The sequence below is a fragment of the Talpa europaea genome (assembly GCF_964194135.1).
Source record: "Talpa europaea genome assembly, chromosome: 3".
Taxonomy (NCBI): domain Eukaryota; kingdom Metazoa; phylum Chordata; class Mammalia; order Eulipotyphla; family Talpidae; genus Talpa; species Talpa europaea.
The window spans coordinates 40,756,397-40,769,634 of NC_140069.1; positions in this window are offsets into that span (position 1 = coordinate 40,756,397).

The window sequence follows — 13,238 nt, forward strand, 5'->3', positions numbered from 1 at the left end:
GTGACAATTGCTGTCCACTCCAGAGTATTGTCCACCATGTTGCTTTCCTTCTACCCTGACTCCCATTTGGGAGGTAAAGCAAATATATAAACAAAGTTCAAAATGGACTTAGAGGAGTTAATATAACTAATCATTGTTATAATCTATTTTAGAACTTTCTGGGTGAAAAATCTAAACTGCCTGCCCATGGTACCAGTAGGTACTCAATGGAGTAGTGATTAATATTTGTAGAGCACCTTCAAGCAAGTGAGAGAAAAGTCATCTGAGGGATTGCTGTTCCCCTTCCCTGGTTTCGAGGCCCTATCTTATCTCATATTAAATGAAAGAGATAATAGTTAAGTCAAATGAATTAAGAGTATAAAAACTTAGGAAATGTTAGTGGTGACAGAAGGAACCTCATTAATAAGACACTCCTGACCTCTCCCCAACCCCTCATTATGATTACCTAAATGACTGACATGACTGATGAGTCTTCTCTCAGGAAGGCCCTGCCTATTGTGACTGGGCCATCGGCTCAGTTCCAGTTACAAACTCTTGCAAGTTGGTGTATGTTCAGGAGGGGCTACCTTAATCTAGACAGTTATACCTTGGTGAGAAATTTTCCCTAATCCCAGAATTCGGTTTTAAGAAACATGTTTGAAATATTCTGAAATATTAGCTTTAAATGTACTAAAGACATTATTTGAATTTCTATCTATCCTTCTCCTTAGGAAAGAAATATTTATTTGTCCTCTCAATTTGCCCCCAACAAATACTATTTTAAAAGTTTCTCAGACAAAATTCATATTTTTCTAATATAATCTCCCTGAGTTTACTGCACACTGTACAAAGCTTAAGATAAGTAATATCATTAACCTACTACCAAAGACTAAGTTGCAATTTCATTACTTGTTTAAAACTATAATGCCCAGCAAAAATGCAAAGCATTACAATTATATAACAGTAAGTAAAATAAAAAATAATAAATATGCCATTGTTTGAAAGATTTTAATAGTTTGTTAAAATGGGTATGCAATTTTAAAAAATCACCTTAAAGTTACTAAATTACAAAAAAAAAAGTACAATTTTTCATTTAGTGCTGCCTTTTCTGACTCTCCCATCATTTTCTGCTCAGATAGTCTCATGCTTTTTTTCTTTGTCCTCAATGTGTAGAAAAAAGGTCAAAATCTGAGAATACATATCTGTGGTTTACTGTAAGTACTGATGATGGTATCTGGCAAAATAGCTACTGACACTAGGTCAGCATGAGTGATAGAAAGAAACATTGAACTGATAAAAGTATAAGACCTTTCTTGTCTTGTGTCAAGTTTGATATCCAGTGGAGCACACTCAGAAAGAGCGGGGTGACAAAGATATATTATTATGTGAAAATTATTAGTGTTGAAAAGAGGAAATTTTATACTTTGGAGAAATATTTCTGTATTAAACAATTGAAGAGTTGCCGGAGCAGGCCACTAAAGTTCTACTGAGTAGTTTATTCGGATAAAAATACTGCTGGTGGGGATATTTCCTAACACAAATCACCATGAGTCCAACATTAGCACTGGTGGCTTTATAAGACATATCTCTTGTAGATTTCACATCCCAAACAAACCCTCCATTCAACAAGGTTTGAGCTAAACTGTACTTGATGCCTTGGATATAAAAATAATTGTCCAGGGAGGGAAACTAGGTTACAATGTAAGCTGCCTGAGCAGAAGGAAAAGCATGGAACAGTCCGGCAGGCAACATGGCCAGGCCAAGAGAACCCCAATATTCATGGGAAGTTATTCTATGTGTGAACTACTGTTCAAAAGGAGGAAATGATGATTAAGAGGAGGAAAGGGAATTTCACTTTTTCAGTGTTTGATATTATCTTATCACCTCACATTCATCAACCACATTATTGTATTGAACACCATCCTTGTGTCAGAAACTTTGCTAGGCAAAGGAAATAGCTGCTCCCAAGGAACAGACTGTCAACTTGAGGATACAAAAGATATTTATTGAAAGATAAATAAGAAGCAAATAATATATAATAGATGATGGTGAATAAAGCTAACACTGTTTTTACAGACATACACCAAGCTCAAGCCTTTATGATTATCTTCACAAGAGCATTGACCCAAATTACACTCTTGAGGATCAGGGTGGCAGTTCCCCAGGAAGCAGTAATAAAGGTTATACCACAAGGCTGGGAAGAGGAGGGGAAGTGATGTCCCCATATACTTGCGTATAGAGAAAACTTGTCTCTTTCTGGGCAGTGGCATTTGTTGCATGAAGAGGGCTGCAAATTCTGAAAGGATTCAAATGGTGGATTTTGAGCTGTGCCTGATCACAGTGAGGCTAAAAGCAAACAAAGAACTGACTATAAGTGACATAAATGTGAGCATAGGTTTGAACAGAGGTTATTAGGTATTCACTAACTGAAACCCCTCTTCCTTTATCCATGAAGTCTCAGTAAAGTCTAAGCAAGAATTATCATGGTCTCAGTTGTGTTGTGAACCATTAAGAAAGGCCTGGTGCATGCATTTTGGGAAATTATGTTACAAAGGTAATTAATTCCTTCTCTCCATAGCTTAAAAAAGAATGCCAGGGGGCCTCCCTGGTGGTGCAAGAGGTTAAGAGGCAGCTGCCCGTAGCCACTGCAGCACCAGTTGGATCCCTGGCTGGCCAGAGAAGTGACCCACATGTCGCAGCAGACCTCTCCTGACTCGCCCGCTGCTCCCCTCAGCAATAAATTTCAGTCAGTCTCATCCCACCACACCTCAGGCCTGTACCCCAGTTCTTGTATGTGTAAATAATCTTTAAATTTTTTTTTTAAAAAAAGGACATGAGGGTGAGTGTGGGAGGGAGGGAGAATGTGGGGAGTTTATAGAGTTAGGCAGTGCAGGAGCGCCAGGTGGAGTAGCTGTCCTATAAGCATCAGTGATTAGGATGGCAAGTGAAGCATGAAGATCAAATGAAGAAGACTGAACAGAAGAAACTGAGGGGTCTGTGCCTGAGCAGATGGGCAGCAGTACTCTAGGAATGGCCAGAAACAGCTGAGATTCATTTTGATGAAACTCATTTCCTGACAATTAAGTTCATGAGAGATTTGTTGTAACAATTTGCATGTAAAGTTTGCCCTGATTTGGTAAGAACAGATCTGAAAACTTAAGGCTCCACTCTTCATAGGATAACTATCTTTGTCCAAGTCAGTTCCAGTATATACCAGCAACTCTACTGTAATTCTCAATAGTATTTTCACTATCAAAAGAATCCCAGCTTGAATAATTATGTGGTCATCCTAACTAAGCAGTACAATGGGGATACAGAACAGAAACCCACTACTATAGAAGGGAGACATCATTGAAAGATAAAAGAGATTGAACCTGAAATGTGTTTTGAAGAAAGGGAGGGCTTTAAATAAAGCAACAACTAACAGGGACCTGCCTGGTGGCACAAGGGGTTAAGATGCAGCACTCTGAAGCTATCCGCAGCCACTGCAGCAAGAGTTTAATCCCTGGCCTGGGAGGTGACCCACACGATGCAGCAGACCTCTCCTGACTCACCCACTGGTGCCCGCAGCAGTGTATTTCCGTATATCCGCCTGTTCTGCTCCCCACTCTGTCTCTAGTGAATCCTCTCACCCCCACCCCGCACCTCTGCATAAATAAAAAAATCTTTTTTTTTTAAAAAAAAGAAACAACTATAGGAAATTTATAGGAAAATTTATAGGAAAAAGGAATGGTACATGAAAATAAATTCAAAAAGGTATATCCGCCTCTTGTTGATTTTACATATATGAGCGCTTTTATTCCTCATAACAACCCTATAAAATAAATACTACCAGACGTTTTTTTCTTAGTGAAGCACAGAGAGTTACCCATGTACCACAGTGAGGAGAAGGCAGAGCAAGAAATGACACCCTGACCTCTACAATAAACTATCAGGGAGTAACAGTAGATTTACTTCGCTAAAGTTTTTTGAGAGAACAGTTATAGTAAAGTTGACAAAATGGATTAAAGGGTCCACAGTGCCTCGATAGAGCATTTATATTTCATTCTTTAAGCACTGTAGTGTTAGGGTTTTGAGATACTAATTTGAGCGATCTTATATTCAGGTTTATCTTTGAGAGTAGCATACAGAAAGAATCAGGATTAGATTTGTAAGGTTGTTTTAATCACACTGGTTTATAATCTCATATTTCTTTCATTTGTTACCCTTATTCTGCACACTGGTATGAAGATAGATGACATCTTTAAGAACTGTTTGCAATAAAGATTTGTGGAGAATAGCTTAACAATCTGAATACAGAAAAATAAAATAACAGAGAAAGAAACAGAGGACTATGAAATGAGATCACTGTTTCAGTAAAGATTAGACCATCTGCATGTTAGTAAAAATGAGTCCAACAAACAAAAGTTTCCATTTAAATCAAGAAAGAATTTTCCAACAACTACAACTACCCAAGAGTAAACAGACTTGATATAATTCTATGAGCATTTGATTTTAAAAGTTTAATCTATGGAATATTACACACAAACGGGACAGAAAAGTGAACCCGCAACCATATATATACACAGAAGATAGAATGTGTTTAGCAGAAGGAAGAATAATACACACAGTATATATACTATGGATAAATTGTTGAAAGATGGACAAATAGATTGGTAGAACAGAGATATTAACTAGATAGATAGATATATAGATAGATAGATAGAGAGAGAGAGAGAGAGAGAGAGAGAGAGAGAGGCAAATGGACATTATTATATTGTTTTACTAAATCTCCCAGGTTCTAAAAGTGTAGACTTAATCAAAATAAGACTCCAAGAGTTTAAAGGCTATGCCTGAATAATGATTTACATGGTCCATGTACCAGTAAATGAGAAAAGGAAAATGATCAAAGGCTTTGGTAATTATTTCTAACATCTGGATTTGGACCATTAGTATTTGTTCTTGAGGTTAAAAATGGGTACTATTTCATAGTATTAAAAATCTAATGAGTATTGGAGTTTAGGGATATCATTTTCCCTGAAAGGTAAAATGTAAATATTTTAAATAAAGTATTTGCTTTTCCCAGGTGGCATATAAAGAAAATTAATTCATCATTTTTCCTTTTAGAATCAACATTTGGGGGCCTCCCCGGTGGCACAAAGGGTTAAGTCACAGCACTATGAAACTACCCACCAGGGATCTGACTCACATGGTGCAGCACCTCTGGTCTACACCCCAGTTCTTGTATGCATAAATAAAATAAATCTTAAAAAAAGTAATCGCACAAAGTAAATCAATTAAAATCATAAACATGTGGATGCTCTCTCTCTCTCTCTCTCTCTCTCTCTCTCTCTCACTAACACACACACATACACACACACAGTTTTAATTCTTTTGCCAAGGTAATTTATATCTCATGGTGGCCCAAATGAAAATTCCAGTAAAAAAAATCAGACCACTATCTTCTTTTATTACTATTATTATTATTGAGATGCAATGAGTATATAGTACAGTATTAATTTTACATGTACAACATAATGATTAGATACAGACATATAGAATATTACAAGATGATTACCACGATAATTTTAGTTAACATCCATCTCTACACACATACAAAAATTTTTTTCTTCTGATAAGAACTTTTCAGATCTACTCTCTTAACAATTTCAAAACACAATACAGTATTGTTAATTTTAGCCACCATGTTGTAGATTATCTCCCAGGACTTACCTTATAACTACATGTTTATTCCTTTCGATCATTCGCCTATTTTATCCACCTCTCATCCCCTACTTCTGGCAACCAACAACCTGTTCTCTTTACAAGTTTTTTTTTTTTAAGATTTCACACAGATAAGTGTGATCATATAGAAACTTGCCTTTTAGTACTTATATGTATTATTATGAGAAAAAAAGAATTCTGCAGATAAACAGCAATAGAAATGTGTTCATGTTTAAATCATTCATTTCAGCAAGAGACAACTAAAATAGATTTTTTGTAACTTATTTTTTAGGCTATATAATGAAGTCATTATTTTCAGAGAATAATTCCTCTTTCCAATTGCTTGTAACCATTGTCATAATAATTTGATTTAGATTGGAAAGAAACAATCATAGTCTCTTTTCAATTAAAAGACATACTTCATTTTCCAATACAGTCATTCTCTTCATTTCCTCTAAAACTCATTACAAGACAAACATTTTTATTCAGTCCAAGCAACTTCTGGAAAATACAATCAAGGGTTACAGTATAATTGTAAAGTTTTAGTGTTGTATTTTACTTCTCTTGGGAACATTATAATAGGTAGAAACTACATATTTTTTTAAAAATATTTCCATAAGGTCATACATCTGTTGTAAAAATAAAGTCTAGGAACACTATAGCTTTCTCCTGTTATTAGTATGATGTAACATTATTTCAAAATACATTGTGAAGACACAGATGTATCAAGGAACAATGATTATTCCTATATGGTCAAAGGAAGTCAAAGGAAATTTTTTAAAACAATGACAATACCAGTTTGTAGATTTTTAAAGTCAGCAAAGTCAAAATTCATTCCTCCAAATACACATTTTTAACCTATAATTTCACATAAAAGACTATTCTTCTGAAAGTTAATAATCAAGCTGGACTTTACAAAAACATATATATGGGCTAAAATAGGGCCCTTTTTATAATTTTTTTTTTTCCTGACATTACTACTTTTTGGACAGTATTTGATTTCTCCCTTCACATTAGTCTCAGTACTTCTCCCACCACCATAGCACCCGTGATCCATCACCACAGTTCCTGGTGCTCTTCCCTCCCTAGTTTTGACCCTTCTCCCTCCATCTCCCCTGCAGTATGCCTCAGGTCTATGGCCAGTTTGCAAGTTTTGTCTTTTTCCTGACCCTTTGCAGGCCTTATACTTTCAGATTCAATACTGAATTTATTTGGATCTTGGAACATGATTTATCTTTAATCCTAGAAAATCAATCCATGCCACATGTCTAAGACCGATAATTAAAGGTCTCCATGTCTTCATCGCAGGTCTATCTAACTAAGCTCAGGACTGAATCTACAACTACCATATAAATCTCAAAGCACATCTGACACTTAACATTCGAAAGCACTTTCATTTGAATTACTTAATCTGGGCACAACAACCATATTTTAAGTTACCCACAGGAGTTCAACAGTAACAAAGTTCTACTATTCTGCTATTTAACCTAGTGTGAATACATATTTATTTTGACAAGCATTTGTTGAAGGTCTACTTATAAGCAAGGTTCTCATAAAAGGGGTTATCAGGATAGAAAGATTAATCAAATTAGACAAAAATCCCACCCTGAATAAAGTAAGTATCGGATTTGAAGAGGTGGAGAATCATAAAATATTTTCACAAATAGCATAATTTAAAGCAAAAGTGAGTAGGTCAACTGCTCTGGGTAACTTAAAACACAGTGATTGTGCCCAGATTTTAATAACATTTGCTAAAGTTAAGATCAATTTATATATCAGAGAATTCCTATTAATTGATTTGTATACAATATCAATACCTTTATTTTGCTATGCAATGGATTTGCTTTAGAGCTACTTAATATTTCTTTCAAAAGAAATACTAAATTTTGCCACAAGGTGGCTCTTCTACATTCTAAATTAACGATCATAAGCAGTTCTGAGCATGTAATTTCCATAGAGAATATATTATCTCTTGCATGTTCTCCAAAGAAAAGTGGCACAATTTCACTGTGGTCCACTCTTTCTTAGGATGCTGACCCTTAGAACCCAATCACCATGTTGTGAGGAAACAAAAAACAGAATTCAAAGAAAGACATGGGGAGGTGCGCTGGCCAATAGCCCCAGTGAAGGTTCCAAGCAACAATGAACATCAACTGCAGACATGAGTATGAATGAAGCCCCAGATGATTCTAGTCCTGGGCTTTTAGCCCACCCCAGGGGTCACTGAGCAGAGTAGAGCTGAGTTGTCTCTGCCAAGGCCTGCTCACAATTGCGGATACATCAACAAAATAAATGTTGTTATTGTCTTAAGACACTGTTTTTTCATGATTAGTCACCCATCAATAAGTAATCAGAACAGGCGCTGCAACTCACAAGTAAGAAAACCCAATGTGTTCTTTCAGAGTAGCATAGACAAGGACACAGGTCTAAGAAATATTATGAACTTGGAAGCCCAGTGCTCTCAGTTTACTATCAAATACCTCCTGAGCTCTACAACTGCATCTGCAAAATCAAAGTAATAACACTTGCCCTCTAAGGATTGCTAACTACTGTAACAAATAATCATCCTTTAATCTTACCTCCCTCCTATTTATTTTGGACACCAGAGAAATCAGTTTGAAAGATATTCTGAGTTCCTTCCCCTGCCTTCCCATGGCCCAAGCCTAACAGTTCATTTCTAAGCTTCTCAACCTTATTTTCAAGATCCTCAGTGTCCCAGCCTTTCTTCACTTTTTTGCTCCATCCTGAGTCCTCCCCAATCTACACGTTTTGGTACAAGCCCTGGGATTTTTTTCTTTTTCTCTTCTTACATTTCCCTATGAAATCCAAAGAATTCCCATGGTCCAACAGAGTGCAGTCTCTACATAGTGTTCCAGACACAGAAACATGACCCTTATGTTCAAAAGCTTGAAGGATAGAGTGGATCTTAACTATGAGTTTCTTAAAGAGGCGACAAAGGAGTTTACATGGATTTTCACCAAAAGCTGCCTAAACATCCTGTTCATATAATAGTCCTTTCCCCTCAAGAGAGAAAATCTTTTTCTCTCTCAGAACAACTCTTTTACAGCCAGTTACCTTCTCCCTCCATTCTACCCAATTCCCATCATGCACTGTGCTTAGTCCCTAGTCTTACCCTCAATCCTAATAGCAAAATTAATCCCATTCTAGAATAATCAGGGTCAGAGAATCCTGAAGGTACAGGTTCCTAGATTTCCCTCAATTCCTCACAAGGGAAGCATGCATGGAACTTCCAAGAAAAAGTAGTCTCAGATCTCTCTTGGTCGCTTTCCTTATTAAATAATAAGCCCATTAACAGATAATGTAAAAGACCTAATATGCAAGATTAACCCCTTCACCTTAAAGTCTAGGATGGATGGAGAGAACACTGTAATATATATTCATATATTCATGTTTTGCCCCTAATACATTTGACTTTATCATTTTTTTCACCTTCAGACCCTAGGAAATACTTCCTGCTTGTAACACCTTTGTCTCTCCTCTTCCAATTCCCATCCCCTTCATCTGCTTAACTTCTAATCACCTTTCAGGTCTGAACTTAGATTCTATTTGCTCTTACAAGCACTCATGGACTACTCACCCTAGAGCCTGGATTGGCATACTCCTATTGTGTGAACACCCTCTATTTTTACTCAATTATGGTGCTAACTGCACTGTATTATAATTGCCTGTTTGGTCTGTCTCCTTTCAATACACCATACCAAGATGGCAACAACTAATTCTGTTTTAATTATCTATCTGTTGGTTCAGGGTGTGACAACCCTAAGTGCTCAATAAATATCTGTTGTTGGTGAAAAGAATAAATGAGATAACATTTGTAAAATGACCTACAGAGAACCTAACATTAAATCCCTGACCACAGTAAAATTGCTTCTCTCTTCCTTATGCTGATCTCTTTGGAAAGTGATCCACCCCAGCACCTAGACATTTTCATATTTTTTATTTAAATGCCTATTGCTATTTAATTGCTGACAGAAGTTAGTAAATATAAAATGCTTATTTTTAAATTGCCAGCACTTAGAATGATTCTTCTCACATACACAGCATTCAACAAATGTGGACTGACTGAATGAATGGGAAGATAAGTATGTTATAAAGGTCAAAATCTATACAAAGGACAAATAAGAACTTAGAGGAAGAAGGGCCTCCCCGTTGGCGCAGTGGTTGGTGCAGCGGTTGAGCGCTGGGCTGTGAAGCTGCCTGCAGCCTCTGCAGCGCCAGTTCGATCCCCAGCCACCAGGCAAGGGTCCCACATTGCAGGAAGACCTCTCCTGCCACGCCCACTGCTGCCTTCAGCAGTGTATTTTGTCAGTCTGTCTGTTCTGCTCCCTGCTCCCTGCTCTGGTGAATTCTCTCACCCTTCCGCACTTCTGACTGTATCCAGTGCTTGTATAAATAAATACATAAATAAATAAATCATAAAAAATAAAATAAAATAAAAAAGAACTTAGAGGAAAAAATGCCAACTAAACTTAGGAACATTATGAAAAACCACATAAAGTATTTAAAATGCGAGCTTTAAGAATGGATTATGTTGAAGGAAAAAGAAACAACATAGACCAATGAAAGGAGGCATTTCACATTTATGACAAGTGCTTCCAGCAAAATATGAACTAGAAAGAGAGAAAATTAAAACTAAAAATGATTGTACTGCAATAGTAGGCAGTGTCCATATCATAAAGGTCTGCAGGTACCGGCTGTAAGACTGAAGAGCTTTACCATTTACCTCCTAATAATAAAGGATGCTTAACAGGTGAATTATAATGCATGAGGATTTGTATTCCAGAATGTTCACACAAGCAGCAAAAATGAAGACTGAATGTCTGATTTCAATGAGTATCTGCATAATATGGAGCTTAATAATTCCAAGGCAATATATGTGGATGTGTGAAGGAAGGCATCCTATTAATGATTGAAAGGGTAAAGTTTTGAAAGATCATCCAGCTGGAAAAATGGCAAAGTTGATCTTACCCCTAATTATACTTATACCTCTTCAGGGTATATGAAACAGAGAAGGGGAAATCTGGGGCAATTTCCAAGTTTTATGCTTTGAATGATCTGTTAGGTAGGAATAATATCACCAACCAAAGAAAACAAAGCAGACAAGGAAGAAATGTTTTTAACATACTGATGGGACATTTAGGTAAATACTCAACTAGCTATTGGAAATAAGCCTAAGTGGTGTGCTCCTTTCTTTTCTGTTCCAGAGATTATAGCTTTTCACTGTAGGAAAACTAGGGGTAGCATCAACTTTGCCATTTTTCCAGCTGGATGATTTTAGCTCAGCAGATGTTCCTTGCTACAGAGAATCCACAATGAAGTCAATATCCCTGTGGATAGCTAGAGGGACATACACACCCTCACATCTATTCTACACACCACCTAACCTGATTTTCCACAAATGAATACAGCTCCTAATGGAAGTATAAACTGACCTTTATTGAGAAAGAATTTTTCACAGCCATCCCAACCTCTCTCTAAAAGCTAGAGGGGGCAAGCACTCCATTGTTTATCCTCACAGCACGGTGTAGGTGGCTTGGAACAATGGTAATGCTAAGTCTTTATCTATTTAATTGGGACATGGTCACTGAAAAAATAATCACCACTGTGATGAAAAGTGTGAATAAAGGAGATTTATTTTCAGAGTCAGAGATGAGGCCTAGTTTGGGGTCCAGTGCAGAGAGTTCTGGTCAACTGCATGGCCCTCCTGAGGTAGGTTACAGCTTCCATACCATTGTGAAAGGTGGGCTGAGCACAGTAGAAAGATCACATTAATTATTCTGTAACAAGGTGTTTTCAAAACAGATATCGAGTAATCTCCTTTCACTGGCTGAAAATAAGAGGCAGGGGAGTGCATTACCTCTGTGGTCAGATGCTATCTATATCTGAGAAATGCAAGAAATGCAAGAATCATCTCTTTTATTTTTTTTTTAATTTTTTAAACTTCTATTTTTAAAGATTTATTTATTTATTTATACAAGCACTGGGTACAATCAGAAGCATGGGAGGATGAGAGAATTCACCAGAGCCAGAGAGGAGAACAGAACAGGTGGACAAAGTACACCACTGAGGGGAGCAGCAGGCGGCAAGAGAGGTCTGCGTGCCATGTGGGACCCTCACCCAGCTGCAGGGATGGATGGCAGCTTTGCAGTTCAGTGCTCAACCACTGTGCCACCAGGGGAGGCCCAAGAATCATCTCTTTTATTTATTTATTTTTTTAATTATTTATTTTTTTACAACATTGTTCATTTTTAAACAATATCTGCTTCCCCCCAACCCCCAGGTGTAGTCCCCACACAGTTTCCTTCACCATTGTACCTGTGCCTCTATTCCCTTTTTTTTTTCAGGAGAGCTTTGGCTATTCGGGGTTTTTGGTGATTCCATATGAATTTCATCAGTAATTGTTCTATTTCTTTGAAGAATGTCATTGAAATTTTTATTTTTTTTTTTATTTTTTTTAGTCATTCAGGAGCAACTTGGCGGCGAGGAGACGCTGCGAGTAAGATCTCCCATTAAAAAAAGTTAATAGGGAGGAAAAGCGGCAGGTCCCAGTGAGAACCGGGACACGGAAGATAAACGGGTGACGCCAGCAAACTGCCCTAAGAAGAAAGTTGCCATAAAAGAGGACCAGAAGGGAGGAAAGCACAGAACCCTGCTCCCCTCCCCCGCCCACAGAGGCGGCACTCTCCGACCGGCAGAGAGGAGGAAAAAAACAAACTAAAACGACCAACAGGAACAAACTACGCAGCAAGCGGGACTGTGAGTGGAAAGGAACTATTTCAGCCACCACACCCCGTGAACAGGAGCTGTGGAGAACAATGCAGGATCCACCAAGGAGGTGAGCTCCGGGCGCCATTAAAGAGAGACCCCGCCCAGGAGGAGACCAGCACCAGCACACAGCCCCTGGCCTCCCAGTAAGCTTGCTCAGAAAAGCAGTGCGCTGGAAAAGCAGGCGCGGATCGGGATCAGGATTGCGCGTAAAAGCGGCGCGCTGGAAAACCAAGTGCGGATCGGAATCAGGATCGCGCGCGGAAAAGCAGTGCAGTTGAAAAGCAAACGCGGATCCAGATCGCAGCTGCCCAGGTCCCTGCGCCTGCGACCTAGGCTTGCTGGGAGACGCGCGGAGGCCCTCACTGAGTGAGCAGGAACCAGGCGCCCAGGCACGGGAGCGGGATTCAAAGGCGCCATTCCCACGCCACTGAACTGGGCTACAGCCTGAGTCCTGGAACTGAGGGCTTTGGAAATGACACCCGGGGCACGAAATTAGGGGCGTGGGTTCCCCACGACGGTGGGGCACAAGGCAGACACAGCACCCCAAAGCCGATGAGGTTTACCCTACCATTCCCACTCTATTCTCTGTCCCACAGGGTGGAAAATCAGCTCGCCAAGGGCTCCAGGAGAGATCTCTGGCGCCACCTAGCGACTTGAAGCCAGCAGAGGCGCCTAGAGGAGCCAGTGGCCAGCTGGGGAGTTAGCCCACACCGGGCCCCTTCCAACCAGTAGTCTGAGCCCACAGGGGGAGCGAGCACCCACAGCCG